General features: G+C 77.4%; 25 non-coding genes across 25 annotated transcripts; all 25 read left to right on the top strand.

Moving 5' to 3' along the window:
* Positions 1-205: 205 nt before the first annotated feature.
* Positions 206-324, top strand: LOC149746354 (5S ribosomal RNA). Its single transcript, XR_016389381.1, has one exon. It is a non-coding gene; the product is annotated as a 5S ribosomal RNA (ribosomal RNA).
* A 934-nt stretch (positions 325-1,258) lies between these two features.
* On the top strand, positions 1,259-1,377 carry LOC149746355 (5S ribosomal RNA). Its single transcript, XR_016389382.1, has one exon. It is a non-coding gene; the product is annotated as a 5S ribosomal RNA (ribosomal RNA).
* Positions 1,378-2,311: 934 nt separating this feature from the next.
* On the top strand, positions 2,312-2,430 carry LOC149746356 (5S ribosomal RNA). The gene has a single exon (XR_016389383.1). It is a non-coding gene; the product is annotated as a 5S ribosomal RNA (ribosomal RNA).
* A 934-nt stretch (positions 2,431-3,364) lies between these two features.
* On the top strand, positions 3,365-3,483 carry LOC149746357 (5S ribosomal RNA). Its single transcript, XR_016389385.1, has one exon. It is a non-coding gene; the product is annotated as a 5S ribosomal RNA (ribosomal RNA).
* Positions 3,484-4,417: 934 nt separating this feature from the next.
* On the top strand, positions 4,418-4,536 carry LOC149746358 (5S ribosomal RNA). Its single transcript, XR_016389386.1, has one exon. It is a non-coding gene; the product is annotated as a 5S ribosomal RNA (ribosomal RNA).
* Positions 4,537-5,470: 934 nt separating this feature from the next.
* LOC149746359 (5S ribosomal RNA) lies at positions 5,471-5,589 on the top strand. Its single transcript, XR_016389387.1, has one exon. It is a non-coding gene; the product is annotated as a 5S ribosomal RNA (ribosomal RNA).
* Positions 5,590-6,523: 934 nt separating this feature from the next.
* On the top strand, positions 6,524-6,642 carry LOC149746360 (5S ribosomal RNA). Its single transcript, XR_016389388.1, has one exon. It is a non-coding gene; the product is annotated as a 5S ribosomal RNA (ribosomal RNA).
* Positions 6,643-7,576: 934 nt separating this feature from the next.
* On the top strand, positions 7,577-7,695 carry LOC149746361 (5S ribosomal RNA). Its single transcript, XR_016389389.1, has one exon. It is a non-coding gene; the product is annotated as a 5S ribosomal RNA (ribosomal RNA).
* A 934-nt stretch (positions 7,696-8,629) lies between these two features.
* LOC149746362 (5S ribosomal RNA) lies at positions 8,630-8,748 on the top strand. Its single transcript, XR_016389390.1, has one exon. It is a non-coding gene; the product is annotated as a 5S ribosomal RNA (ribosomal RNA).
* A 934-nt stretch (positions 8,749-9,682) lies between these two features.
* On the top strand, positions 9,683-9,801 carry LOC149746363 (5S ribosomal RNA). The gene has a single exon (XR_016389391.1). It is a non-coding gene; the product is annotated as a 5S ribosomal RNA (ribosomal RNA).
* A 934-nt stretch (positions 9,802-10,735) lies between these two features.
* Positions 10,736-10,854, top strand: LOC149746364 (5S ribosomal RNA). Its single transcript, XR_016389392.1, has one exon. It is a non-coding gene; the product is annotated as a 5S ribosomal RNA (ribosomal RNA).
* A 934-nt stretch (positions 10,855-11,788) lies between these two features.
* On the top strand, positions 11,789-11,907 carry LOC149746365 (5S ribosomal RNA). The gene has a single exon (XR_016389393.1). It is a non-coding gene; the product is annotated as a 5S ribosomal RNA (ribosomal RNA).
* A 934-nt stretch (positions 11,908-12,841) lies between these two features.
* LOC149746366 (5S ribosomal RNA) lies at positions 12,842-12,960 on the top strand. Its single transcript, XR_016389394.1, has one exon. It is a non-coding gene; the product is annotated as a 5S ribosomal RNA (ribosomal RNA).
* Positions 12,961-13,894: 934 nt separating this feature from the next.
* Positions 13,895-14,013, top strand: LOC149746367 (5S ribosomal RNA). The gene has a single exon (XR_016389396.1). It is a non-coding gene; the product is annotated as a 5S ribosomal RNA (ribosomal RNA).
* A 934-nt stretch (positions 14,014-14,947) lies between these two features.
* On the top strand, positions 14,948-15,066 carry LOC149746368 (5S ribosomal RNA). The gene has a single exon (XR_016389397.1). It is a non-coding gene; the product is annotated as a 5S ribosomal RNA (ribosomal RNA).
* Positions 15,067-16,000: 934 nt separating this feature from the next.
* LOC149746369 (5S ribosomal RNA) lies at positions 16,001-16,119 on the top strand. Its single transcript, XR_016389398.1, has one exon. It is a non-coding gene; the product is annotated as a 5S ribosomal RNA (ribosomal RNA).
* A 934-nt stretch (positions 16,120-17,053) lies between these two features.
* LOC149746370 (5S ribosomal RNA) lies at positions 17,054-17,172 on the top strand. The gene has a single exon (XR_016389399.1). It is a non-coding gene; the product is annotated as a 5S ribosomal RNA (ribosomal RNA).
* Positions 17,173-18,106: 934 nt separating this feature from the next.
* LOC149746371 (5S ribosomal RNA) lies at positions 18,107-18,225 on the top strand. The gene has a single exon (XR_016389400.1). It is a non-coding gene; the product is annotated as a 5S ribosomal RNA (ribosomal RNA).
* Positions 18,226-19,159: 934 nt separating this feature from the next.
* On the top strand, positions 19,160-19,278 carry LOC149746372 (5S ribosomal RNA). The gene has a single exon (XR_016389401.1). It is a non-coding gene; the product is annotated as a 5S ribosomal RNA (ribosomal RNA).
* Positions 19,279-20,212: 934 nt separating this feature from the next.
* On the top strand, positions 20,213-20,331 carry LOC149746373 (5S ribosomal RNA). Its single transcript, XR_016389402.1, has one exon. It is a non-coding gene; the product is annotated as a 5S ribosomal RNA (ribosomal RNA).
* Positions 20,332-21,265: 934 nt separating this feature from the next.
* Positions 21,266-21,384, top strand: LOC149746374 (5S ribosomal RNA). The gene has a single exon (XR_016389403.1). It is a non-coding gene; the product is annotated as a 5S ribosomal RNA (ribosomal RNA).
* A 934-nt stretch (positions 21,385-22,318) lies between these two features.
* LOC149746375 (5S ribosomal RNA) lies at positions 22,319-22,437 on the top strand. The gene has a single exon (XR_016389404.1). It is a non-coding gene; the product is annotated as a 5S ribosomal RNA (ribosomal RNA).
* A 934-nt stretch (positions 22,438-23,371) lies between these two features.
* On the top strand, positions 23,372-23,490 carry LOC149746376 (5S ribosomal RNA). The gene has a single exon (XR_016389405.1). It is a non-coding gene; the product is annotated as a 5S ribosomal RNA (ribosomal RNA).
* Positions 23,491-24,424: 934 nt separating this feature from the next.
* LOC149746377 (5S ribosomal RNA) lies at positions 24,425-24,543 on the top strand. Its single transcript, XR_016389407.1, has one exon. It is a non-coding gene; the product is annotated as a 5S ribosomal RNA (ribosomal RNA).
* Positions 24,544-25,477: 934 nt separating this feature from the next.
* Positions 25,478-25,596, top strand: LOC149746378 (5S ribosomal RNA). Its single transcript, XR_016389408.1, has one exon. It is a non-coding gene; the product is annotated as a 5S ribosomal RNA (ribosomal RNA).
* The last annotated feature ends 728 nt before the right edge of the window (positions 25,597-26,324 follow it).

Raw genomic sequence — 26,324 nt, forward strand, 5'->3', positions numbered from 1 at the left:
GGGTTCGCTGGCTCACGCCCGCCCTCGGCTGGGAGGGGGTGGCCAAACCCTCCGCCTCCGCCACCGCCCGGTACCCGAGACCTCCGTTCCCCCTGCCTGGGCGGGCGACGGGGTCCTGCCGGGGCGGGCTGACCGCCAGGCTGGCGGTGAGGCGCAAGCGCCAGCGAAAGTGGGCCTCAAGAGGCAGCCCGCCGTCCCCGCCCCCGTCTACGGCCATACCACCCTGAACGCGCCCGATCTCGTCTGATCTCGGAAGCTAAGCAGGGTCGGGCCTGGTTAGTACTTGGATGGGAGACCGCCTGGGAATACCGGGTGCTGTAGGCTTTTTGCCTCCCGCTCCGCCTTCTCCTTTAACTCGCCCGCGGGCGGTGGCCGCCGGCTCCGCCCGCGCCGGGGCCCCGCTGCAGGCCCCGCCTCCTCAGGCCCCTCCCACCACGGCGCGCGCGCCGGAGGGGGCGCTCCCCGCCGGCCCGGCCCGCCAGGCGGCCAGAAGGCGGCCCTGGAAGGCAGCCGCACCCCAGACGCCCCCGGGGTGCCTGGCCCGGACCCAGGCTCCGCCGCGGGCCCGGTTGCCGTCCCTTCGGCCAGCGAGCCCCTCGACCTGCACCTGGCCGCCCCCACCGGCGCCCCGCCCCGGTGCCGCCACCTGTGTGCCGGTGGGTGTGTCCCTCCACAGCTCCCTCCGGCAAAAGCCCCGCCCCCCGCCGTGTCGCCGCCGCGGCCGGGTGCGGGAGCGGGATCGAGGGCAGGGGCCGCTTCCCCGGGCCTGCCGGCCGCCAGGGGCGGGCTCCTGAGCTCGGCGGGTGGTGTGCGGGCAAGGGTGGCCTCGCCGGGGCTGAGGGGCCGTGGCGACACGATGGTGGCTCCCAGTGGCTTCGGGCCAGCTGCTGTCGGGCAGGAGGGCCGGCCCGGGCTGCGGCTGGGCGGCGCCTAGCGCCGCGTGGGCGGGCAGGGGCGATGCCCAAGGGACCGCGGGCCCCGGGCCCTGAAGCCTCCGGGGCCACGTCCCTGTGAGCGACGGGCCGGATCTTGGGCGGGGCGCCAAGCGCCGAAGGGTTCGCTGGGTCACGCCCGCCCTCGGCTGGGAGGGGGTGGCCAAACCCTCCGCCTCCGCCACCGCCCGGTACCCGAGACCTCCGTTCCCCCTGCCTGGGCGGGCGACGGGGTCCTGCCGGGGCGGGCTGACCGCCAGGCTGGCGGTGAGGCGCAAGCGCCAGCGAAAGTGGGCCTCAAGAGGCAGCCCGCCGTCCCCGCCCCCGTCTACGGCCATACCACCCTGAACGCGCCCGATCTCGTCTGATCTCGGAAGCTAAGCAGGGTCGGGCCTGGTTAGTACTTGGATGGGAGACCGCCTGGGAATACCGGGTGCTGTAGGCTTTTTGCCTCCCGCTCCGCCTTCTCCTTTAACTCGCCCGCGGGCGGTGGCCGCCGGCTCCGCCCGCGCCGGGGCCCCGCTGCAGGCCCCGCCTCCTCAGGCCCCTCCCACCACGGCGCGCGCGCCGGAGGGGGCGCTCCCCGCCGGCCCGGCCCGCCAGGCGGCCAGAAGGCGGCCCTGGAAGGCAGCCGCACCCCAGACGCCCCCGGGGTGCCTGGCCCGGACCCAGGCTCCGCCGCGGGCCCGGTTGCCGTCCCTTCGGCCAGCGAGCCCCTCGACCTGCACCTGGCCGCCCCCACCGGCGCCCCGCCCCGGTGCCGCCACCTGTGTGCCGGTGGGTGTGTCCCTCCACAGCTCCCTCCGGCAAAAGCCCCGCCCCCCGCCGTGTCGCCGCCGCGGCCGGGTGCGGGAGCGGGATCGAGGGCAGGGGCCGCTTCCCCGGGCCTGCCGGCCGCCAGGGGCGGGCTCCTGAGCTCGGCGGGTGGTGTGCGGGCAAGGGTGGCCTCGCCGGGGCTGAGGGGCCGTGGCGACACGATGGTGGCTCCCAGTGGCTTCGGGCCAGCTGCTGTCGGGCAGGAGGGCCGGCCCGGACTGCGGCTGGGCGGCGCCTAGCGCCGCGTGGGCGGGCAGGGGCGATGCCCAAGGGACCGCGGGCCCCGGGCCCTGAAGCCTCCGGGGCCACGTCCCTGTGAGCGACGGGCCGGATCTTGGGCGGGGCGCCAAGCGCCGAAGGGTTCGCTGGGTCACGCCCGCCCTCGGCTGGGAGGGGGTGGCCAAACCCTCCGCCTCCGCCACCGCCCGGTACCCGAGACCTCCGTTCCCCCTGCCTGGGCGGGCGACGGGGTCCTGCCGGGGCGGGCTGACCGCCAGGCTGGCGGTGAGGCGCAAGCGCCAGCGAAAGTGGGCCTCAAGAGGCAGCCCGCCGTCCCCGCCCCCGTCTACGGCCATACCACCCTGAACGCGCCCGATCTCGTCTGATCTCGGAAGCTAAGCAGGGTCGGGCCTGGTTAGTACTTGGATGGGAGACCGCCTGGGAATACCGGGTGCTGTAGGCTTTTTGCCTCCCGCTCCGCCTTCTCCTTTAACTCGCCCGCGGGCGGTGGCCGCCGGCTCCGCCCGCGCCGGGGCCCCGCTGCAGGCCCCGCCTCCTCAGGCCCCTCCCACCACGGCGCGCGCGCCGGAGGGGGCGCTCCCCGCCGGCCCGGCCCGCCAGGCGGCCAGAAGGCGGCCCTGGAAGGCAGCCGCACCCCAGACGCCCCCGGGGTGCCTGGCCCGGACCCAGGCTCCGCCGCGGGCCCGGTTGCCGTCCCTTCGGCCAGCGAGCCCCTCGACCTGCACCTGGCCGCCCCCACCGGCGCCCCGCCCCGGTGCCGCCACCTGTGTGCCGGTGGGTGTGTCCCTCCACAGCTCCCTCCGGCAAAAGCCCCGCCCCCCGCCGTGTCGCCGCCGCGGCCGGGTGCGGGAGCGGGATCGAGGGCAGGGGCCGCTTCCCCGGGCCTGCCGGCCGCCAGGGGCGGGCTCCTGAGCTCGGCGGGTGGTGTGCGGGCAAGGGTGGCCTCGCCGGGGCTGAGGGGCCGTGGCGACACGATGGTGGCTCCCAGTGGCTTCGGGCCAGCTGCTGTCGGGCAGGAGGGCCGGCCCGGGCTGCGGCTGGGCGGCGCCTAGCGCCGCGTGGGCGGGCAGGGGCGATGCCCAAGGGACCGCGGGCCCCGGGCCCTGAAGCCTCCGGGGCCACGTCCCTGTGAGCGACGGGCCGGATCTTGGGCGGGGCGCCAAGCGCCGAAGGGTTCGCTGGGTCACGCCCGCCCTCGGCTGGGAGGGGGTGGCCAAACCCTCCGCCTCCGCCACCGCCCGGTACCCGAGACCTCCGTTCCCCCTGCCTGGGCGGGCGACGGGGTCCTGCCGGGGCGGGCTGACCGCCAGGCTGGCGGTGAGGCGCAAGCGCCAGCGAAAGTGGGCCTCAAGAGGCAGCCCGCCGTCCCCGCCCCCGTCTACGGCCATACCACCCTGAACGCGCCCGATCTCGTCTGATCTCGGAAGCTAAGCAGGGTCGGGCCTGGTTAGTACTTGGATGGGAGACCGCCTGGGAATACCGGGTGCTGTAGGCTTTTTGCCTCCCGCTCCGCCTTCTCCTTTAACTCGCCCGCGGGCGGTGGCCGCCGGCTCCGCCCGCGCCGGGGCCCCGCTGCAGGCCCCGCCTCCTCAGGCCCCTCCCACCACGGCGCGCGCGCCGGAGGGGGCGCTCCCCGCCGGCCCGGCCCGCCAGGCGGCCAGAAGGCGGCCCTGGAAGGCAGCCGCACCCCAGACGCCCCCGGGGTGCCTGGCCCGGACCCAGGCTCCGCCGCGGGCCCGGTTGCCGTCCCTTCGGCCAGCGAGCCCCTCGACCTGCACCTGGCCGCCCCCACCGGCGCCCCGCCCCGGTGCCGCCACCTGTGTGCCGGTGGGTGTGTCCCTCCACAGCTCCCTCCGGCAAAAGCCCCGCCCCCCGCCGTGTCGCCGCCGCGGCCGGGTGCGGGAGCGGGATCGAGGGCAGGGGCCGCTTCCCCGGGCCTGCCGGCCGCCAGGGGCGGGCTCCTGAGCTCGGCGGGTGGTGTGCGGGCAAGGGTGGCCTCGCCGGGGCTGAGGGGCCGTGGCGACACGATGGTGGCTCCCAGTGGCTTCGGGCCAGCTGCTGTCGGGCAGGAGGGCCGGCCCGGACTGCGGCTGGGCGGCGCCTAGCGCCGCGTGGGCGGGCAGGGGCGATGCCCAAGGGACCGCGGGCCCCGGGCCCTGAAGCCTCCGGGGCCACGTCCCTGTGAGCGACGGGCCGGATCTTGGGCGGGGCGCCAAGCGCCGAAGGGTTCGCTGGCTCACGCCCGCCCTCGGCTGGGAGGGGGTGGCCAAACCCTCCGCCTCCGCCACCGCCCGGTACCCGAGACCTCCGTTCCCCCTGCCTGGGCGGGCGACGGGGTCCTGCCGGGGCGGGCTGACCGCCAGGCTGGCGGTGAGGCGCAAGCGCCAGCGAAAGTGGGCCTCAAGAGGCAGCCCGCCGTCCCCGCCCCCGTCTACGGCCATACCACCCTGAACGCGCCCGATCTCGTCTGATCTCGGAAGCTAAGCAGGGTCGGGCCTGGTTAGTACTTGGATGGGAGACCGCCTGGGAATACCGGGTGCTGTAGGCTTTTTGCCTCCCGCTCCGCCTTCTCCTTTAACTCGCCCGCGGGCGGTGGCCGCCGGCTCCGCCCGCGCCGGGGCCCCGCTGCAGGCCCCGCCTCCTCAGGCCCCTCCCACCACGGCGCGCGCGCCGGAGGGGGCGCTCCCCGCCGGCCCGGCCCGCCAGGCGGCCAGAAGGCGGCCCTGGAAGGCAGCCGCACCCCAGACGCCCCCGGGGTGCCTGGCCCGGACCCAGGCTCCGCCGCGGGCCCGGTTGCCGTCCCTTCGGCCAGCGAGCCCCTCGACCTGCACCTGGCCGCCCCCACCGGCGCCCCGCCCCGGTGCCGCCACCTGTGTGCCGGTGGGTGTGTCCCTCCACAGCTCCCTCCGGCAAAAGCCCCGCCCCCCGCCGTGTCGCCGCCGCGGCCGGGTGCGGGAGCGGGATCGAGGGCAGGGGCCGCTTCCCCGGGCCTGCCGGCCGCCAGGGGCGGGCTCCTGAGCTCGGCGGGTGGTGTGCGGGCAAGGGTGGCCTCGCCGGGGCTGAGGGGCCGTGGCGACACGATGGTGGCTCCCAGTGGCTTCGGGCCAGCTGCTGTCGGGCAGGAGGGCCGGCCCGGGCTGCGGCTGGGCGGCGCCTAGCGCCGCGTGGGCGGGCAGGGGCGATGCCCAAGGGACCGCGGGCCCCGGGCCCTGAAGCCTCCGGGGCCACGTCCCTGTGAGCGACGGGCCGGATCTTGGGCGGGGCGCCAAGCGCCGAAGGGTTCGCTGGGTCACGCCCGCCCTCGGCTGGGAGGGGGTGGCCAAACCCTCCGCCTCCGCCACCGCCCGGTACCCGAGACCTCCGTTCCCCCTGCCTGGGCGGGCGACGGGGTCCTGCCGGGGCGGGCTGACCGCCAGGCTGGCGGTGAGGCGCAAGCGCCAGCGAAAGTGGGCCTCAAGAGGCAGCCCGCCGTCCCCGCCCCCGTCTACGGCCATACCACCCTGAACGCGCCCGATCTCGTCTGATCTCGGAAGCTAAGCAGGGTCGGGCCTGGTTAGTACTTGGATGGGAGACCGCCTGGGAATACCGGGTGCTGTAGGCTTTTTGCCTCCCGCTCCGCCTTCTCCTTTAACTCGCCCGCGGGCGGTGGCCGCCGGCTCCGCCCGCGCCGGGGCCCCGCTGCAGGCCCCGCCTCCTCAGGCCCCTCCCACCACGGCGCGCGCGCCGGAGGGGGCGCTCCCCGCCGGCCCGGCCCGCCAGGCGGCCAGAAGGCGGCCCTGGAAGGCAGCCGCACCCCAGACGCCCCCGGGGTGCCTGGCCCGGACCCAGGCTCCGCCGCGGGCCCGGTTGCCGTCCCTTCGGCCAGCGAGCCCCTCGACCTGCACCTGGCCGCCCCCACCGGCGCCCCGCCCCGGTGCCGCCACCTGTGTGCCGGTGGGTGTGTCCCTCCACAGCTCCCTCCGGCAAAAGCCCCGCCCCCCGCCGTGTCGCCGCCGCGGCCGGGTGCGGGAGCGGGATCGAGGGCAGGGGCCGCTTCCCCGGGCCTGCCGGCCGCCAGGGGCGGGCTCCTGAGCTCGGCGGGTGGTGTGCGGGCAAGGGTGGCCTCGCCGGGGCTGAGGGGCCGTGGCGACACGATGGTGGCTCCCAGTGGCTTCGGGCCAGCTGCTGTCGGGCAGGAGGGCCGGCCCGGGCTGCGGCTGGGCGGCGCCTAGCGCCGCGTGGGCGGGCAGGGGCGATGCCCAAGGGACCGCGGGCCCCGGGCCCTGAAGCCTCCGGGGCCACGTCCCTGTGAGCGACGGGCCGGATCTTGGGCGGGGCGCCAAGCGCCGAAGGGTTCGCTGGCTCACGCCCGCCCTCGGCTGGGAGGGGGTGGCCAAACCCTCCGCCTCCGCCACCGCCCGGTACCCGAGACCTCCGTTCCCCCTGCCTGGGCGGGCGACGGGGTCCTGCCGGGGCGGGCTGACCGCCAGGCTGGCGGTGAGGCGCAAGCGCCAGCGAAAGTGGGCCTCAAGAGGCAGCCCGCCGTCCCCGCCCCCGTCTACGGCCATACCACCCTGAACGCGCCCGATCTCGTCTGATCTCGGAAGCTAAGCAGGGTCGGGCCTGGTTAGTACTTGGATGGGAGACCGCCTGGGAATACCGGGTGCTGTAGGCTTTTTGCCTCCCGCTCCGCCTTCTCCTTTAACTCGCCCGCGGGCGGTGGCCGCCGGCTCCGCCCGCGCCGGGGCCCCGCTGCAGGCCCCGCCTCCTCAGGCCCCTCCCACCACGGCGCGCGCGCCGGAGGGGGCGCTCCCCGCCGGCCCGGCCCGCCAGGCGGCCAGAAGGCGGCCCTGGAAGGCAGCCGCACCCCAGACGCCCCCGGGGTGCCTGGCCCGGACCCAGGCTCCGCCGCGGGCCCGGTTGCCGTCCCTTCGGCCAGCGAGCCCCTCGACCTGCACCTGGCCGCCCCCACCGGCGCCCCGCCCCGGTGCCGCCACCTGTGTGCCGGTGGGTGTGTCCCTCCACAGCTCCCTCCGGCAAAAGCCCCGCCCCCCGCCGTGTCGCCGCCGCGGCCGGGTGCGGGAGCGGGATCGAGGGCAGGGGCCGCTTCCCCGGGCCTGCCGGCCGCCAGGGGCGGGCTCCTGAGCTCGGCGGGTGGTGTGCGGGCAAGGGTGGCCTCGCCGGGGCTGAGGGGCCGTGGCGACACGATGGTGGCTCCCAGTGGCTTCGGGCCAGCTGCTGTCGGGCAGGAGGGCCGGCCCGGGCTGCGGCTGGGCGGCGCCTAGCGCCGCGTGGGCGGGCAGGGGCGATGCCCAAGGGACCGCGGGCCCCGGGCCCTGAAGCCTCCGGGGCCACGTCCCTGTGAGCGACGGGCCGGATCTTGGGCGGGGCGCCAAGCGCCGAAGGGTTCGCTGGGTCACGCCCGCCCTCGGCTGGGAGGGGGTGGCCAAACCCTCCGCCTCCGCCACCGCCCGGTACCCGAGACCTCCGTTCCCCCTGCCTGGGCGGGCGACGGGGTCCTGCCGGGGCGGGCTGACCGCCAGGCTGGCGGTGAGGCGCAAGCGCCAGCGAAAGTGGGCCTCAAGAGGCAGCCCGCCGTCCCCGCCCCCGTCTACGGCCATACCACCCTGAACGCGCCCGATCTCGTCTGATCTCGGAAGCTAAGCAGGGTCGGGCCTGGTTAGTACTTGGATGGGAGACCGCCTGGGAATACCGGGTGCTGTAGGCTTTTTGCCTCCCGCTCCGCCTTCTCCTTTAACTCGCCCGCGGGCGGTGGCCGCCGGCTCCGCCCGCGCCGGGGCCCCGCTGCAGGCCCCGCCTCCTCAGGCCCCTCCCACCACGGCGCGCGCGCCGGAGGGGGCGCTCCCCGCCGGCCCGGCCCGCCAGGCGGCCAGAAGGCGGCCCTGGAAGGCAGCCGCACCCCAGACGCCCCCGGGGTGCCTGGCCCGGACCCAGGCTCCGCCGCGGGCCCGGTTGCCGTCCCTTCGGCCAGCGAGCCCCTCGACCTGCACCTGGCCGCCCCCACCGGCGCCCCGCCCCGGTGCCGCCACCTGTGTGCCGGTGGGTGTGTCCCTCCACAGCTCCCTCCGGCAAAAGCCCCGCCCCCCGCCGTGTCGCCGCCGCGGCCGGGTGCGGGAGCGGGATCGAGGGCAGGGGCCGCTTCCCCGGGCCTGCCGGCCGCCAGGGGCGGGCTCCTGAGCTCGGCGGGTGGTGTGCGGGCAAGGGTGGCCTCGCCGGGGCTGAGGGGCCGTGGCGACACGATGGTGGCTCCCAGTGGCTTCGGGCCAGCTGCTGTCGGGCAGGAGGGCCGGCCCGGGCTGCGGCTGGGCGGCGCCTAGCGCCGCGTGGGCGGGCAGGGGCGATGCCCAAGGGACCGCGGGCCCCGGGCCCTGAAGCCTCCGGGGCCACGTCCCTGTGAGCGACGGGCCGGATCTTGGGCGGGGCGCCAAGCGCCGAAGGGTTCGCTGGCTCACGCCCGCCCTCGGCTGGGAGGGGGTGGCCAAACCCTCCGCCTCCGCCACCGCCCGGTACCCGAGACCTCCGTTCCCCCTGCCTGGGCGGGCGACGGGGTCCTGCCGGGGCGGGCTGACCGCCAGGCTGGCGGTGAGGCGCAAGCGCCAGCGAAAGTGGGCCTCAAGAGGCAGCCCGCCGTCCCCGCCCCCGTCTACGGCCATACCACCCTGAACGCGCCCGATCTCGTCTGATCTCGGAAGCTAAGCAGGGTCGGGCCTGGTTAGTACTTGGATGGGAGACCGCCTGGGAATACCGGGTGCTGTAGGCTTTTTGCCTCCCGCTCCGCCTTCTCCTTTAACTCGCCCGCGGGCGGTGGCCGCCGGCTCCGCCCGCGCCGGGGCCCCGCTGCAGGCCCCGCCTCCTCAGGCCCCTCCCACCACGGCGCGCGCGCCGGAGGGGGCGCTCCCCGCCGGCCCGGCCCGCCAGGCGGCCAGAAGGCGGCCCTGGAAGGCAGCCGCACCCCAGACGCCCCCGGGGTGCCTGGCCCGGACCCAGGCTCCGCCGCGGGCCCGGTTGCCGTCCCTTCGGCCAGCGAGCCCCTCGACCTGCACCTGGCCGCCCCCACCGGCGCCCCGCCCCGGTGCCGCCACCTGTGTGCCGGTGGGTGTGTCCCTCCACAGCTCCCTCCGGCAAAAGCCCCGCCCCCCGCCGTGTCGCCGCCGCGGCCGGGTGCGGGAGCGGGACGAAGGGCAGGGGCCGCTTCCCCGGGCCTGCCGGCCGCCAGGGGCGGGCTCCTGAGCTCGGCGGGTGGTGTGCGGGCAAGGGTGGCCTCGCCGGGGCTGAGGGGCCGTGGCGACACGATGGTGGCTCCCAGTGGCTTCGGGCCAGCTGCTGTCGGGCAGGAGGGCCGGCCCGGACTGCGGCTGGGCGGCGCCTAGCGCCGCGTGGGCGGGCAGGGGCGATGCCCAAGGGGCCGCGGGCCCCGGGCCCTGAAGCCTCCGGGGCCACGTCCCTGTGAGCGACGGGCCGGATCTTGGGCGGGGCGCCAAGCGCCGAAGGGTTCGCTGGGTCACGCCCGCCCTCGGCTGGGAGGGGGTGGCCAAACCCTCCGCCTCCGCCACCGCCCGGTACCCGAGACCTCCGTTCCCCCTGCCTGGGCGGGCGACGGGGTCCTGCCGGGGCGGGCTGACCGCCAGGCTGGCGGTGAGGCGCAAGCGCCAGCGAAAGTGGGCCTCAAGAGGCAGCCCGCCGTCCCCGCCCCCGTCTACGGCCATACCACCCTGAACGCGCCCGATCTCGTCTGATCTCGGAAGCTAAGCAGGGTCGGGCCTGGTTAGTACTTGGATGGGAGACCGCCTGGGAATACCGGGTGCTGTAGGCTTTTTGCCTCCCGCTCCGCCTTCTCCTTTAACTCGCCCGCGGGCGGTGGCCGCCGGCTCCGCCCGCGCCGGGGCCCCGCTGCAGGCCCCGCCTCCTCAGGCCCCTCCCACCACGGCGCGCGCGCCGGAGGGGGCGCTCCCCGCCGGCCCGGCCCGCCAGGCGGCCAGAAGGCGGCCCTGGAAGGCAGCCGCACCCCAGACGCCCCCGGGGTGCCTGGCCCGGACCCAGGCTCCGCCGCGGGCCCGGTTGCCGTCCCTTCGGCCAGCGAGCCCCTCGACCTGCACCTGGCCGCCCCCACCGGCGCCCCGCCCCGGTGCCGCCACCTGTGTGCCGGTGGGTGTGTCCCTCCACAGCTCCCTCCGGCAAAAGCCCCGCCCCCCGCCGTGTCGCCGCCGCGGCCGGGTGCGGGAGCGGGATCGAGGGCAGGGGCCGCTTCCCCGGGCCTGCCGGCCGCCAGGGGCGGGCTCCTGAGCTCGGCGGGTGGTGTGCGGGCAAGGGTGGCCTCGCCGGGGCTGAGGGGCCGTGGCGACACGATGGTGGCTCCCAGTGGCTTCGGGCCAGCTGCTGTCGGGCAGGAGGGCCGGCCCGGGCTGCGGCTGGGCGGCGCCTAGCGCCGCGTGGGCGGGCAGGGGCGATGCCCAAGGGACCGCGGGCCCCGGGCCCTGAAGCCTCCGGGGCCACGTCCCTGTGAGCGACGGGCCGGATCTTGGGCGGGGCGCCAAGCGCCGAAGGGTTCGCTGGCTCACGCCCGCCCTCGGCTGGGAGGGGGTGGCCAAACCCTCCGCCTCCGCCACCGCCCGGTACCCGAGACCTCCGTTCCCCCTGCCTGGGCGGGCGACGGGGTCCTGCCGGGGCGGGCTGACCGCCAGGCTGGCGGTGAGGCGCAAGCGCCAGCGAAAGTGGGCCTCAAGAGGCAGCCCGCCGTCCCCGCCCCCGTCTACGGCCATACCACCCTGAACGCGCCCGATCTCGTCTGATCTCGGAAGCTAAGCAGGGTCGGGCCTGGTTAGTACTTGGATGGGAGACCGCCTGGGAATACCGGGTGCTGTAGGCTTTTTGCCTCCCGCTCCGCCTTCTCCTTTAACTCGCCCGCGGGCGGTGGCCGCCGGCTCCGCCCGCGCCGGGGCCCCGCTGCAGGCCCCGCCTCCTCAGGCCCCTCCCACCACGGCGCGCGCGCCGGAGGGGGCGCTCCCCGCCGGCCCGGCCCGCCAGGCGGCCAGAAGGCGGCCCTGGAAGGCAGCCGCACCCCAGACGCCCCCGGGGTGCCTGGCCCGGACCCAGGCTCCGCCGCGGGCCCGGTTGCCGTCCCTTCGGCCAGCGAGCCCCTCGACCTGCACCTGGCCGCCCCCACCGGCGCCCCGCCCCGGTGCCGCCACCTGTGTGCCGGTGGGTGTGTCCCTCCACAGCTCCCTCCGGCAAAAGCCCCGCCCCCCGCCGTGTCGCCGCCGCGGCCGGGTGCGGGAGCGGGATCGAGGGCAGGGGCCGCTTCCCCGGGCCTGCCGGCCGCCAGGGGCGGGCTCCTGAGCTCGGCGGGTGGTGTGCGGGCAAGGGTGGCCTCGCCGGGGCTGAGGGGCCGTGGCGACACGATGGTGGCTCCCAGTGGCTTCGGGCCAGCTGCTGTCGGGCAGGAGGGCCGGCCCGGACTGCGGCTGGGCGGCGCCTAGCGCCGCGTGGGCGGGCAGGGGCGATGCCCAAGGGACCGCGGGCCCCGGGCCCTGAAGCCTCCGGGGCCACGTCCCTGTGAGCGACGGGCCGGATCTTGGGCGGGGCGCCAAGCGCCGAAGGGTTCGCTGGGTCACGCCCGCCCTCGGCTGGGAGGGGGTGGCCAAACCCTCCGCCTCCGCCACCGCCCGGTACCCGAGACCTCCGTTCCCCCTGCCTGGGCGGGCGACGGGGTCCTGCCGGGGCGGGCTGACCGCCAGGCTGGCGGTGAGGCGCAAGCGCCAGCGAAAGTGGGCCTCAAGAGGCAGCCCGCCGTCCCCGCCCCCGTCTACGGCCATACCACCCTGAACGCGCCCGATCTCGTCTGATCTCGGAAGCTAAGCAGGGTCGGGCCTGGTTAGTACTTGGATGGGAGACCGCCTGGGAATACCGGGTGCTGTAGGCTTTTTGCCTCCCGCTCCGCCTTCTCCTTTAACTCGCCCGCGGGCGGTGGCCGCCGGCTCCGCCCGCGCCGGGGCCCCGCTGCAGGCCCCGCCTCCTCAGGCCCCTCCCACCACGGCGCGCGCGCCGGAGGGGGCGCTCCCCGCCGGCCCGGCCCGCCAGGCGGCCAGAAGGCGGCCCTGGAAGGCAGCCGCACCCCAGACGCCCCCGGGGTGCCTGGCCCGGACCCAGGCTCCGCCGCGGGCCCGGTTGCCGTCCCTTCGGCCAGCGAGCCCCTCGACCTGCACCTGGCCGCCCCCACCGGCGCCCCGCCCCGGTGCCGCCACCTGTGTGCCGGTGGGTGTGTCCCTCCACAGCTCCCTCCGGCAAAAGCCCCGCCCCCCGCCGTGTCGCCGCCGCGGCCGGGTGCGGGAGCGGGATCGAGGGCAGGGGCCGCTTCCCCGGGCCTGCCGGCCGCCAGGGGCGGGCTCCTGAGCTCGGCGGGTGGTGTGCGGGCAAGGGTGGCCTCGCCGGGGCTGAGGGGCCGTGGCGACACGATGGTGGCTCCCAGTGGCTTCGGGCCAGCTGCTGTCGGGCAGGAGGGCCGGCCCGGGCTGCGGCTGGGCGGCGCCTAGCGCCGCGTGGGCGGGCAGGGGCGATGCCCAAGGGACCGCGGGCCCCGGGCCCTGAAGCCTCCGGGGCCACGTCCCTGTGAGCGACGGGCCGGATCTTGGGCGGGGCGCCAAGCGCCGAAGGGTTCGCTGGGTCACGCCCGCCCTCGGCTGGGAGGGGGTGGCCAAACCCTCCGCCTCCGCCACCGCCCGGTACCCGAGACCTCCGTTCCCCCTGCCTGGGCGGGCGACGGGGTCCTGCCGGGGCGGGCTGACCGCCAGGCTGGCGGTGAGGCGCAAGCGCCAGCGAAAGTGGGCCTCAAGAGGCAGCCCGCCGTCCCCGCCCCCGTCTACGGCCATACCACCCTGAACGCGCCCGATCTCGTCTGATCTCGGAAGCTAAGCAGGGTCGGGCCTGGTTAGTACTTGGATGGGAGACCGCCTGGGAATACCGGGTGCTGTAGGCTTTTTGCCTCCCGCTCCGCCTTCTCCTTTAACTCGCCCGCGGGCGGTGGCCGCCGGCTCCGCCCGCGCCGGGGCCCCGCTGCAGGCCCCGCCTCCTCAGGCCCCTCCCACCACGGCGCGCGCGCCGGAGGGGGCGCTCCCCGCCGGCCCGGCCCGCCAGGCGGCCAGAAGGCGGCCCTGGAAGGCAGCCGCACCCCAGACGCCCCCGGGGTGCCTGGCCCGGACCCAGGCTCCGCCGCGGGCCCGGTTGCCGTCCCTTCGGCCAGCGAGCCCCTCGACCTGCACCTGGCCGCCCCCACCGGCGCCCCGCCCCGGTGCCGCCACCTGTGTGCCGGTGGGTGTGTCCCTCCACAGCTCCCTCCGGCAAAAGCCCCGCCCCCCGCCGTGTCGCCGCCGCGGCCGGGTGCGGGAGCGGGATCGAGGGCAGGGGCCGCTTCCCCGGGCCTGCCGGCCGCCAGGGGCGGGCTCCTGAGCTCGGCGGGTGGTGTGCGGGCAAGGGTGGCCTCGCCGGGGCTGAGGGGCCGTGGCGACACGATGGTGGCTCCCAGTGGCTTCGGGCCAGCTGCTGTCGGGCAGGAGGGCCGGCCCGGGCTGCGGCTGGGCGGCGCCTAGCGCCGCGTGGGCGGGCAGGGGCGATGCCCAAGGGACCGCGGGCCCCGGGCCCTGAAGCCTCCGGGGCCACGTCCCTGTGAGCGACGGGCCGGATCTTGGGCGGGGCGCCAAGCGCCGAAGGGTTCGCTGGGTCACGCCCGCCCTCGGCTGGGAGGGGGTGGCCAAACCCTCCGCCTCCGCCACCGCCCGGTACCCGAGACCTCCGTTCCCCCTGCCTGGGCGGGCGACGGGGTCCTGCCGGGGCGGGCTGACCGCCAGGCTGGCGGTGAGGCGCAAGCGCCAGCGAAAGTGGGCCTCAAGAGGCAGCCCGCCGTCCCCGCCCCCGTCTACGGCCATACCACCCTGAACGCGCCCGATCTCGTCTGATCTCGGAAGCTAAGCAGGGTCGGGCCTGGTTAGTACTTGGATGGGAGACCGCCTGGGAATACCGGGTGCTGTAGGCTTTTTGCCTCCCGCTCCGCCTTCTCCTTTAACTCGCCCGCGGGCGGTGGCCGCCGGCTCCGCCCGCGCCGGGGCCCCGCTGCAGGCCCCGCCTCCTCAGGCCCCTCCCACCACGGCGCGCGCGCCGGAGGGGGCGCTCCCCGCCGGCCCGGCCCGCCAGGCGGCCAGAAGGCGGCCCTGGAAGGCAGCCGCACCCCAGACGCCCCCGGGGTGCCTGGCCCGGACCCAGGCTCCGCCGCGGGCCCGGTTGCCGTCCCTTCGGCCAGCGAGCCCCTCGACCTGCACCTGGCCGCCCCCACCGGCGCCCCGCCCCGGTGCCGCCACCTGTGTGCCGGTGGGTGTGTCCCTCCACAGCTCCCTCCGGCAAAAGCCCCGCCCCCCGCCGTGTCGCCGCCGCGGCCGGGTGCGGGAGCGGGATCGAGGGCAGGGGCCGCTTCCCCGGGCCTGCCGGCCGCCAGGGGCGGGCTCCTGAGCTCGGCGGGTGGTGTGCGGGCAAGGGTGGCCTCGCCGGGGCTGAGGGGCCGTGGCGACACGATGGTGGCTCCCAGTGGCTTCGGGCCAGCTGCTGTCGGGCAGGAGGGCCGGCCCGGACTGCGGCTGGGCGGCGCCTAGCGCCGCGTGGGCGGGCAGGGGCGATGCCCAAGGGGCCGCGGGCCCCGGGCCCTGAAGCCTCCGGGGCCACGTCCCTGTGAGCGACGGGCCGGATCTTGGGCGGGGCGCCAAGCGCCGAAGGGTTCGCTGGGTCACGCCCGCCCTCGGCTGGGAGGGGGTGGCCAAACCCTCCGCCTCCGCCACCGCCCGGTACCCGAGACCTCCGTTCCCCCTGCCTGGGCGGGCGACGGGGTCCTGCCGGGGCGGGCTGACCGCCAGGCTGGCGGTGAGGCGCAAGCGCCAGCGAAAGTGGGCCTCAAGAGGCAGCCCGCCGTCCCCGCCCCCGTCTACGGCCATACCACCCTGAACGCGCCCGATCTCGTCTGATCTCGGAAGCTAAGCAGGGTCGGGCCTGGTTAGTACTTGGATGGGAGACCGCCTGGGAATACCGGGTGCTGTAGGCTTTTTGCCTCCCGCTCCGCCTTCTCCTTTAACTCGCCCGCGGGCGGTGGCCGCCGGCTCCGCCCGCGCCGGGGCCCCGCTGCAGGCCCCGCCTCCTCAGGCCCCTCCCACCACGGCGCGCGCGCCGGAGGGGGCGCTCCCCGCCGGCCCGGCCCGCCAGGCGGCCAGAAGGCGGCCCTGGAAGGCAGCCGCACCCCAGACGCCCCCGGGGTGCCTGGCCCGGACCCAGGCTCCACCGCGGGCCCGGTTGCCGTCCCTTCGGCCAGCGAGCCCCTCGACCTGCACCTGGCCGCCCCCACCGGCGCCCCGCCCCGGTGCCGCCACCTGTGTGCCGGTGGGTGTGTCCCTCCACAGCTCCCTCCGGCAAAAGCCCCGCCCCCCGCCGTGTCGCCGCCGCGGCCGGGTGCGGGAGCGGGTTCGAGGGCAGGGGCCGCTTCCCCGGGCCTGCCGGCCGCCAGGGGCGGGCTCCTGAGCTCGGCGGGTGGTGTGCGGGCAAGGGTGGCCTCGCCGGGGCTGAGGGGCCGTGGCGACACGATGGTGGCTCCCAGTGGCTTCGGGCCAGCTGCTGTCGGGCAGGAGGGCCGGCCCGGGCTGCGGCTGGGCGGCGCCTAGCGCCGCGTGGGCGGGCAGGGGCGATGCCCAAGGGACCGCGGGCCCCGGGCCCTGAAGCCTCCGGGGCCACGTCCCTGTGAGCGACGGGCCGGATCTTGGGCGGGGCGCCAAGCGCCGAAGGGTTCGCTGGCTCACGCCCGCCCTCGGCTGGGAGGGGGTGGCCAAACCCTCCGCCTCCGCCACCGCCCGGTACCCGAGACCTCCGTTCCCCCTGCCTGGGCGGGCGACGGGGTCCTGCCGGGGCGGGCTGACCGCCAGGCTGGCGGTGAGGCGCAAGCGCCAGCGAAAGTGGGCCTCAAGAGGCAGCCCGCCGTCCCCGCCCCCGTCTACGGCCATACCACCCTGAACGCGCCCGATCTCGTCTGATCTCGGAAGCTAAGCAGGGTCGGGCCTGGTTAGTACTTGGATGGGAGACCGCCTGGGAATACCGGGTGCTGTAGGCTTTTTGCCTCCCGCTCCGCCTTCTCCTTTAACTCGCCCGCGGGCGGTGGCCGCCGGCTCCGCCCGCGCCGGGGCCCCGCTGCAGGCCCCGCCTCCTCAGGCCCCTCCCACCACGGCGCGCGCGCCGGAGGGGGCGCTCCCCGCCGGCCCGGCCCGCCAGGCGGCCAGAAGGCGGCCCTGGAAGGCAGCCGCACCCCAGACGCCCCCGGGGTGCCTGGCCCGGACCCAGGCTCCGCCGCGGGCCCGGTTGCCGTCCCTTCGGCCAGCGAGCCCCTCGACCTGCACCTGGCCGCCCCCACCGGCGCCCCGCCCCGGTGCCGCCACCTGTGTGCCGGTGGGTGTGTCCCTCCACAGCTCCCTCCGGCAAAAGCCCCGCCCCCCGCCGTGTCGCCGCCGCGGCCGGGTGCGGGAGCGGGATCGAGGGCAGGGGCCGCTTCCCCGGGCCTGCCGGCCGCCAGGGGCGGGCTCCTGAGCTCGGCGGGTGGTGTGCGGGCAAGGGTGGCCTCGCCGGGGCTGAGGGGCCGTGGCGACACGATGGTGGCTCCCAGTGGCTTCGGGCCAGCTGCTGTCGGGCAGGAGGGCCGGCCCGGACTGCGGCTGGGCGGCGCCTAGCGCCGCGTGGGCGGGCAGGGGCGATGCCCAAGGGACCGCGGGCCCCGGGCCCTGAAGCCTCCGGGGCCACGTCCCTGTGAGCGACGGGCCGGATCTTGGGCGGGGCGCCAAGCGCCGAAGGGTTCGCTGGGTCACGCCCGCCCTCGGCTGGGAGGGGGTGGCCAAACCCTCCGCCTCCGCCACCGCCCGGTACCCGAGACCTCCGTTCCCCCTGCCTGGGCGGGCGACGGGGTCCTGCCGGGGCGGGCTGACCGCCAGGCTGGCGGTGAGGCGCAAGCGCCAGCGAAAGTGGGCCTCAAGAGGCAGCCCGCCGTCCCCGCCCCCGTCTACGGCCATACCACCCTGAACGCGCCCGATCTCGTCTGATCTCGGAAGCTAAGCAGGGTCGGGCCTGGTTAGTACTTGGATGGGAGACCGCCTGGGAATACCGGGTGCTGTAGGCTTTTTGCCTCCCGCTCCGCCTTCTCCTTTAACTCGCCCGCGGGCGGTGGCCGCCGGCTCCGCCCGCGCCGGGGCCCCGCTGCAGGCCCCGCCTCCTCAGGCCCCTCCCACCACGGCGCGCGCGCCGGAGGGGGCGCTCCCCGCCGGCCCGGCCCGCCAGGCGGCCAGAAGGCGGCCCTGGAAGGCAGCCGCACCCCAGACGCCCCCGGGGTGCCTGGCCCGGACCCAGGCTCCACCGCGGGCCCGGTTGCCGTCCCTTCGGCCAGCGAGCCCCTCGACCTGCACCTGGCCGCCCCCACCGGCGCCCCGCCCCGGTGCCGCCACCTGTGTGCCGGTGGGTGTGTCCCTCCACAGCTCCCTCCGGCAAAAGCCCCGCCCCCCGCCGTGTCGCCGCCGCGGCCGGGTGCGGGAGCGGGTTCGAGGGCAGGGGCCGCTTCCCCGGGCCTGCCGGCCGCCAGGGGCGGGCTCCTGAGCTCGGCGGGTGGTGTGCGGGCAAGGGTGGCCTCGCCGGGGCTGAGGGGCCGTGGCGACACGATGGTGGCTCCCAGTGGCTTCGGGCCAGCTGCTGTCGGGCAGGAGGGCCGGCCCGGGCTGCGGCTGGGCGGCGCCTAGCGCCGCGTGGGCGGGCAGGGGCGATGCCCAAGGGACCGCGGGCCCCGGGCCCTGAAGCCTCCGGGGCCACGTCCCTGTGAGCGACGGGCCGGATCTTGGGCGGGGCGCCAAGCGCCGAAGGGTTCGCTGGCTCACGCCCGCCCTCGGCTGGGAGGGGGTGGCCAAACCCTCCGCCTCCGCCACCGCCCGGTACCCGAGACCTCCGTTCCCCCTGCCTGGGCGGGCGACGGGGTCCTGCCGGGGCGGGCTGACCGCCAGGCTGGCGGTGAGGCGCAAGCGCCAGCGAAAGTGGGCCTCAAGAGGCAGCCCGCCGTCCCCGCCCCCGTCTACGGCCATACCACCCTGAACGCGCCCGATCTCGTCTGATCTCGGAAGCTAAGCAGGGTCGGGCCTGGTTAGTACTTGGATGGGAGACCGCCTGGGAATACCGGGTGCTGTAGGCTTTTTGCCTCCCGCTCCGCCTTCTCCTTTAACTCGCCCGCGGGCGGTGGCCGCCGGCTCCGCCCGCGCCGGGGCCCCGCTGCAGGCCCCGCCTCCTCAGGCCCCTCCCACCACGGCGCGCGCGCCGGAGGGGGCGCTCCCCGCCGGCCCGGCCCGCCAGGCGGCCAGAAGGCGGCCCTGGAAGGCAGCCGCACCCCAGACGCCCCCGGGGTGCCTGGCCCGGACCCAGGCTCCGCCGCGGGCCCGGTTGCCGTCCCTTCGGCCAGCGAGCCCCTCGACCTGCACCTGGCCGCCCCCACCGGCGCCCCGCCCCGGTGCCGCCACCTGTGTGCCGGTGGGTGTGTCCCTCCACAGCTCCCTCCGGCAAAAGCCCCGCCCCCCGCCGTGTCGCCGCCGCGGCCGGGTGCGGGAGCGGGATCGAGGGCAGGGGCCGCTTCCCCGGGCCTGCCGGCCGCCAGGGGCGGGCTCCTGAGCTCGGCGGGTGGTGTGCGGGCAAGGGTGGCCTCGCCGGGGCTGAGGGGCCGTGGCGACACGATGGTGGCTCCCAGTGGCTTCGGGCCAGCTGCTGTCGGGCAGGAGGGCCGGCCCGGGCTGCGGCTGGGCGGCGCCTAGCGCCGCGTGGGCGGGCAGGGGCGATGCCCAAGGGACCGCGGGCCCCGGGCCCTGAAGCCTCCGGGGCCACGTCCCTGTGAGCGACGGGCCGGATCTTGGGCGGGGCGCCAAGCGCCGAAGGGTTCGCTGGGTCACGCCCGCCCTCGGCTGGGAGGGGGTGGCCAAACCCTCCGCCTCCGCCACCGCCCGGTACCCGAGACCTCCGTTCCCCCTGCCTGGGCGGGCGACGGGGTCCTGCCGGGGCGGGCTGACCGCCAGGCTGGCGGTGAGGCGCAAGCGCCAGCGAAAGTGGGCCTCAAGAGGCAGCCCGCCGTCCCCGCCCCCGTCTACGGCCATACCACCCTGAACGCGCCCGATCTCGTCTGATCTCGGAAGCTAAGCAGGGTCGGGCCTGGTTAGTACTTGGATGGGAGACCGCCTGGGAATACCGGGTGCTGTAGGCTTTTTGCCTCCCGCTCCGCCTTCTCCTTTAACTCGCCCGCGGGCGGTGGCCGCCGGCTCCGCCCGCGCCGGGGCCCCGCTGCAGGCCCCGCCTCCTCAGGCCCCTCCCACCACGGCGCGCGCGCCGGAGGGGGCGCTCCCCGCCGGCCCGGCCCGCCAGGCGGCCAGAAGGCGGCCCTGGAAGGCAGCCGCACCCCAGACGCCCCCGGGGTGCCTGGCCCGGACCCAGGCTCCGCCGCGGGCCCGGTTGCCGTCCCTTCGGCCAGCGAGCCCCTCGACCTGCACCTGGCCGCCCCCACCGGCGCCCCGCCCCGGTGCCGCCACCTGTGTGCCGGTGGGTGTGTCCCTCCACAGCTCCCTCCGGCAAAAGCCCCGCCCCCCGCCGTGTCGCCGCCGCGGCCGGGTGCGGGAGCGGGATCGAGGGCAGGGGCCGCTTCCCCGGGCCTGCCGGCCGCCAGGGGCGGGCTCCTGAGCTCGGCGGGTGGTGTGCGGGCAAGGGTGGCCTCGCCGGGGCTGAGGGGCCGTGGCGACACGATGGTGGCTCCCAGTGGCTTCGGGCCAGCTGCTGTCGGGCAGGAGGGCCGGCCCGGGCTGCGGCTGGGCGGCGCCTAGCGCCGCGTGGGCGGGCAGGGGCGATGCCCAAGGGACCGCGGGCCCCGGGCCCTGAAGCCTCCGGGGCCACGTCCCTGTGAGCGACGGGCCGGATCTTGGGCGGGGCGCCAAGCGCCGAAGGGTTCGCTGGCTCACGCCCGCCCTCGGCTGGGAGGGGGTGGCCAAACCCTCCGCCTCCGCCACCGCCCGGTACCCGAGACCTCCGTTCCCCCTGCCTGGGCGGGCGACGGGGTCCTGCCGGGGCGGGCTGACCGCCAGGCTGGCGGTGAGGCGCAAGCGCCAGCGAAAGTGGGCCTCAAGAGGCAGCCCGCCGTCCCCGCCCCCGTCTACGGCCATACCACCCTGAACGCGCCCGATCTCGTCTGATCTCGGAAGCTAAGCAGGGTCGGGCCTGGTTAGTACTTGGATGGGAGACCGCCTGGGAATACCGGGTGCTGTAGGCTTTTTGCCTCCCGCTCCGCCTTCTCCTTTAACTCGCCCGCGGGCGGTGGCCGCCGGCTCCGCCCGCGCCGGGGCCCCGCTGCAGGCCCCGCCTCCTCAGGCCCCTCCCACCACGGCGCGCGCGCCGGAGGGGGCGCTCCCCGCCGGCCCGGCCCGCCAGGCGGCCAGAAGGCGGCCCTGGAAGGCAGCCGCACCCCAGACGCCCCCGGGGTGCCTGGCCCGGACCCAGGCTCCGCCGCGGGCCCGGTTGCCGTCCCTTCGGCCAGCGAGCCCCTCGACCTGCACCTGGCCGCCCCCACCGGCGCCCCGCCCCGGTGCCGCCACCTGTGTGCCGGTGGGTGTGTCCCTCCACAGCTCCCTCCGGCAAAAGCCCCGCCCCCCGCCGTGTCGCCGCCGCGGCCGGGTGCGGGAGCGGGATCGAGGGCAGGGGCCGCTTCCCCGGGCCTGCCGGCCGCCAGGGGCGGGCTCCTGAGCTCGGCGGGTGGTGTGCGGGCAAGGGTGGCCTCGCCGGGGCTGAGGGGCCGTGGCGACACGATGGTGGCTCCCAGTGGCTTCGGGCCAGCTGCTGTCGGGCAGGAGGGCCGGCCCGGGCTGCGGCTGGGCGGCGCCTAGCGCCGCGTGGGCGGGCAGGGGCGATGCCCAAGGGACCGCGGGCCCCGGGCCCTGAAGCCTCCGGGGCCACGTCCCTGTGAGCGACGGGCCGGATCTTGGGCGGGGCGCCAAGCGCCGAAGGGTTCGCTGGCTCACGCCCGCCCTCGGCTGGGAGGGGGTGGCCAAACCCTCCGCCTCCGCCACCGCCCGGTACCCGAGACCTCCGTTCCCCCTGCCTGGGCGGGCGACGGGGTCCTGCCGGGGCGGGCTGACCGCCAGGCTGGCGGTGAGGCGCAAGCGCCAGCGAAAGTGGGCCTCAAGAGGCAGCCCGCCGTCCCCGCCCCCGTCTACGGCCATACCACCCTGAACGCGCCCGATCTCGTCTGATCTCGGAAGCTAAGCAGGGTCGGGCCTGGTTAGTACTTGGATGGGAGACCGCCTGGGAATACCGGGTGCTGTAGGCTTTTTGCCTCCCGCTCCGCCTTCTCCTTTAACTCGCCCGCGGGCGGTGGCCGCCGGCTCCGCCCGCGCCGGGGCCCCGCTGCAGGCCCCGCCTCCTCAGGCCCCTCCCACCACGGCGCGCGCGCCGGAGGGGGCGCTCCCCGCCGGCCCGGCCCGCCAGGCGGCCAGAAGGCGGCCCTGGAAGGCAGCCGCACCCCAGACGCCCCCGGGGTGCCTGGCCCGGACCCAGGCTCCGCCGCGGGCCCGGTTGCCGTCCCTTCGGCCAGCGAGCCCCTCGACCTGCACCTGGCCGCCCCCACCGGCGCCCCGCCCCGGTGCCGCCACCTGTGTGCCGGTGGGTGTGTCCCTCCACAGCTCCCTCCGGCAAAAGCCCCGCCCCCCGCCGTGTCGCCGCCGCGGCCGGGTGCGGGAGCGGGATCGAGGGCAGGGGCCGCTTCCCCGGGCCTGCCGGCCGCCAGGGGCGGGCTCCTGAGCTCGGCGGGTGGTGTGCGGGCAAGGGTGGCCTCGCCGGGGCTGAGGGGCCGTGGCGACACGATGGTGGCTCCCAGTGGCTTCGGGCCAGCTGCTGTCGGGCAGGAGGGCCGGCCCGGACTGCGGCTGGGCGGCGCCTAGCGCCGCGTGGGCGGGCAGGGGCGATGCCCAAGGGACCGCGGGCCCCGGGCCCTGAAGCCTCCGGGGCCACGTCCCTGTGAGCGACGGGCCGGATCTTGGGCGGGGCGCCAAGCGCCGAAGGGTTCGCTGGGTCACGCCCGCCCTCGGCTGGGAGGGGGTGGCCAAACCCTCCGCCTCCGCCACCGCCCGGTACCCGAGACCTCCGTTCCCCCTGCCTGGGCGGGCGACGGGGTCCTGCCGGGGCGGGCTGACCGCCAGGCTGGCGGTGAGGCGCAAGCGCCAGCGAAAGTGGGCCTCAAGAGGCAGCCCGCCGTCCCCGCCCCCGTCTACGGCCATACCACCCTGAACGCGCCCGATCTCGTCTGATCTCGGAAGCTAAGCAGGGTCGGGCCTGGTTAGTACTTGGATGGGAGACCGCCTGGGAATACCGGGTGCTGTAGGCTTTTTGCCTCCCGCTCCGCCTTCTCCTTTAACTCGCCCGCGGGCGGTGGCCGCCGGCTCCGCCCGCGCCGGGGCCCCGCTGCAGGCCCCGCCTCCTCAGGCCCCTCCCACCACGGCGCGCGCGCCGGAGGGGGCGCTCCCCGCCGGCCCGGCCCGCCAGGCGGCCAGAAGGCGGCCCTGGAAGGCAGCCGCACCCCAGACGCCCCCGGGGTGCCTGGCCCGGACCCAGGCTCCGCCGCGGGCCCGGTTGCCGTCCCTTCGGCCAGCGAGCCCCTCGACCTGCACCTGGCCGCCCCCACCGGCGCCCCGCCCCGGTGCCGCCACCTGTGTGCCGGTGGGTGTGTCCCTCCACAGCTCCCTCCGGCAAAAGCCCCGCCCCCCGCCGTGTCGCCGCCGCGGCCGGGTGCGGGAGCGGGATCGAGGGCAGGGGCCGCTTCCCCGGGCCTGCCGGCCGCCAGGGGCGGGCTCCTGAGCTCGGCGGGTGGTGTGCGGGCAAGGGTGGCCTCGCCGGGGCTGAGGGGCCGTGGCGACACGATGGTGGCTCCCAGTGGCTTCGGGCCAGCTGCTGTCGGGCAGGAGGGCCGGCCCGGACTGCGGCTGGGCGGCGCCTAGCGCCGCGTGGGCGGGCAGGGGCGATGCCCAAGGGACCGCGGGCCCCGGGCCCTGAAGCCTCCGGGGCCACGTCCCTGTGAGCGACGGGCCGGATCTTGGGCGGGGCGCCAAGCGCCGAAGGGTTCGCTGGGTCACGCCCGCCCTCGGCTGGGAGGGGGTGGCCAAACCCTCCGCCTCCGCCACCGCCCGGTACCCGAGACCTCCGTTCCCCCTGCCTGGGCGGGCGACGGGGTCCTGCCGGGGCGGGCTGACCGCCAGGCTGGCGGTGAGGCGCAAGCGCCAGCGAAAGTGGGCCTCAAGAGGCAGCCCGCCGTCCCCGCCCCCGTCTACGGCCATACCACCCTGAACGCGCCCGATCTCGTCTGATCTCGGAAGCTAAGCAGGGTCGGGCCTGGTTAGTACTTGGATGGGAGACCGCCTGGGAATACCGGGTGCTGTAGGCTTTTTGCCTCCCGCTCCGCCTTCTCCTTTAACTCGCCCGCGGGCGGTGGCCGCCGGCTCCGCCCGCGCCGGGGCCCCGCTGCAGGCCCCGCCTCCTCAGGCCCCTCCCACCACGGCGCGCGCGCCGGAGGGGGCGCTCCCCGCCGGCCCGGCCCGCCAGGCGGCCAGAAGGCGGCCCTGGAAGGCAGCCGCACCCCAGACGCCCCCGGGGTGCCTGGCCCGGACCCAGGCTCCGCCGCGGGCCCGGTTGCCGTCCCTTCGGCCAGCGAGCCCCTCGACCTGCACCTGGCCGCCCCCACCGGCGCCCCGCCCCGGTGCCGCCACCTGTGTGCCGGTGGGTGTGTCCCTCCACAGCTCCCTCCGGCAAAAGCCCCGCCCCCCGCCGTGTCGCCGCCGCGGCCGGGTGCGGGAGCGGGATCGAGGGCAGGGGCCGCTTCCCCGGGCCTGCCGGCCGCCAGGGGCGGGCTCCTGAGCTCGGCGGGTGGTGTGCGGGCAAGGGTGGCCTCGCCGGGGCTGAGGGGCCGTGGCGACACGATGGTGGCTCCCAGTGGCTTCGGGCCAGCTGCTGTCGGGCAGGAGGGCCGGCCCGGACTGCGGCTGGGCGGCGCCTAGCGCCGCGTGGGCGGGCAGGGGCGATGCCCAAGGGACCGCGGGCCCCGGGCCCTGAAGCCTCCGGGGCCACGTCCCTGTGAGCGACGGGCCGGATCTTGGGCGGGGCGCCAAGCGCCGAAGGGTTCGCTGGGTCACGCCCGCCCTCGGCTGGGAGGGGGTGGCCAAACCCTCCGCCTCCGCCACCGCCCGGTACCCGAGACCTCCGTTCCCCCTGCCTGGGCGGGCGACGGGGTCCTGCCGGGGCGGGCTGACCGCCAGGCTGGCGGTGAGGCGCAAGCGCCAGCGAAAGTGGGCCTCAAGAGGCAGCCCGCCGTCCCCGCCCCCGTCTACGGCCATACCACCCTGAACGCGCCCGATCTCGTCTGATCTCGGAAGCTAAGCAGGGTCGGGCCTGGTTAGTACTTGGATGGGAGACCGCCTGGGAATACCGGGTGCTGTAGGCTTTTTGCCTCCCGCTCCGCCTTCTCCTTTAACTCGCCCGCGGGCGGTGGCCGCCGGCTCCGCCCGCGCCGGGGCCCCGCTGCAGGCCCCGCCTCCTCAGGCCCCTCCCACCACGGCGCGCGCGCCGGAGGGGGCGCTCCCCGCCGGCCCGGCCCGCCAGGCGGCCAGAAGGCGGCCCTGGAAGGCAGCCGCACCCCAGACGCCCCCGGGGTGCCTGGCCCGGACCCAGGCTCCGCCGCGGGCCCGGTTGCCGTCCCTTCGGCCAGCGAGCCCCTCGACCTGCACCTGGCCGCCCCCACCGGCGCCCCGCCCCGGTGCCGCCACCTGTGTGCCGGTGGGTGTGTCCCTCCACAGCTCCCTCCGGCAAAAGCCCCGCCCCCCGCCGTGTCGCCGCCGCGGCCGGGTGCGGGAGCGGGATCGAGGGCAGGGGCCGCTTCCCCGGGCCTGCCGGCCGCCAGGGGCGGGCTCCTGAGCTCGGCGGGTGGTGTGCGGGCAAGGGTGGCCTCGCCGGGGCTGAGGGGCCGTGGCGACACGATGGTGGCTCCCAGTGGCTTCGGGCCAGCTGCTGTCGGGCAGGAGGGCCGGCCCGGACTGCGGCTGGGCGGCGCCTAGCGCCGCGTGGGCGGGCAGGGGCGATGCCCAAGGGACCGCGGGCCCCGGGCCCTGAAGCCTCCGGGGCCACGTCCCTGTGAGCGACGGGCCGGATCTTGGGCGGGGCGCCAAGCGCCGAAGGGTTCGCTGGGTCACGCCCGCCCTCGGCTGGGAGGGGGTGGCCAAACCCTCCGCCTCCGCCACCGCCCGGTACCCGAGACCTCCGTTCCCCCTGCCTGGGCGGGCGACGGGGTCCTGCCGGGGCGGGCTGACCGCCAGGCTGGCGGTGAGGCGCAAGCGCCAGCGAAAGTGGGCCTCAAGAGGCAGCCCGCCGTCCCCGCCCCCGTCTACGGCCATACCACCCTGAACGCGCCCGATCTCGTCTGATCTCGGAAGCTAAGCAGGGTCGGGCCTGGTTAGTACTTGGATGGGAGACCGCCTGGGAATACCGGGTGCTGTAGGCTTTTTGCCTCCCGCTCCGCCTTCTCCTTTAACTCGCCCGCGGGCGGTGGCCGCCGGCTCCGCCCGCGCCGGGGCCCCGCTGCAGGCCCCGCCTCCTCAGGCCCCTCCCACCACGGCGCGCGCGCCGGAGGGGGCGCTCCCCGCCGGCCCGGCCCGCCAGGCGGCCAGAAGGCGGCCCTGGAAGGCAGCCGCACCCCAGACGCCCCCGGGGTGCCTGGCCCGGACCCAGGCTCCGCCGCGGGCCCGGTTGCCGTCCCTTCGGCCAGCGAGCCCCTCGACCTGCACCTGGCCGCCCCCACCGGCGCCCCGCCCCGGTGCCGCCACCTGTGTGCCGGTGGGTGTGTCCCTCCACAGCTCCCTCCGGCAAAAGCCCCGCCCCCCGCCGTGTCGCCGCCGCGGCCGGGTGCGGGAGCGGGATCGAGGGCAGGGGCCGCTTCCCCGGGCCTGCCGGCCGCCAGGGGCGGGCTCCTGAGCTCGGCGGGTGGTGTGCGGGCAAGGGTGGCCTCGCCGGGGCTGAGGGGCCGTGGCGACACGATGGTGGCTCCCAGTGGCTTCGGGCCAGCTGCTGTCGGGCAGGAGGGCCGGCCCGGGCTGCGGCTGGGCGGCGCCTAGCGCCGCGTGGGCGGGCAGGGGCGATGCCCAAGGGACCGCGGGCCCCGGGCCCTGAAGCCTCCGGGGCCACGTCCCTGTGAGCGACGGGCCGGATCTTGGGCGGGGCGCCAAGCGCCGA

This window comes from Delphinapterus leucas, chromosome 19 (assembly GCF_059928025.1).
Source record: "Delphinapterus leucas isolate spDelLeu-1000000601 "Yukka" chromosome 19, BTC_Dleu_Yukka2, whole genome shotgun sequence".
Classification (NCBI taxonomy): domain Eukaryota; kingdom Metazoa; phylum Chordata; class Mammalia; order Artiodactyla; family Monodontidae; genus Delphinapterus; species Delphinapterus leucas.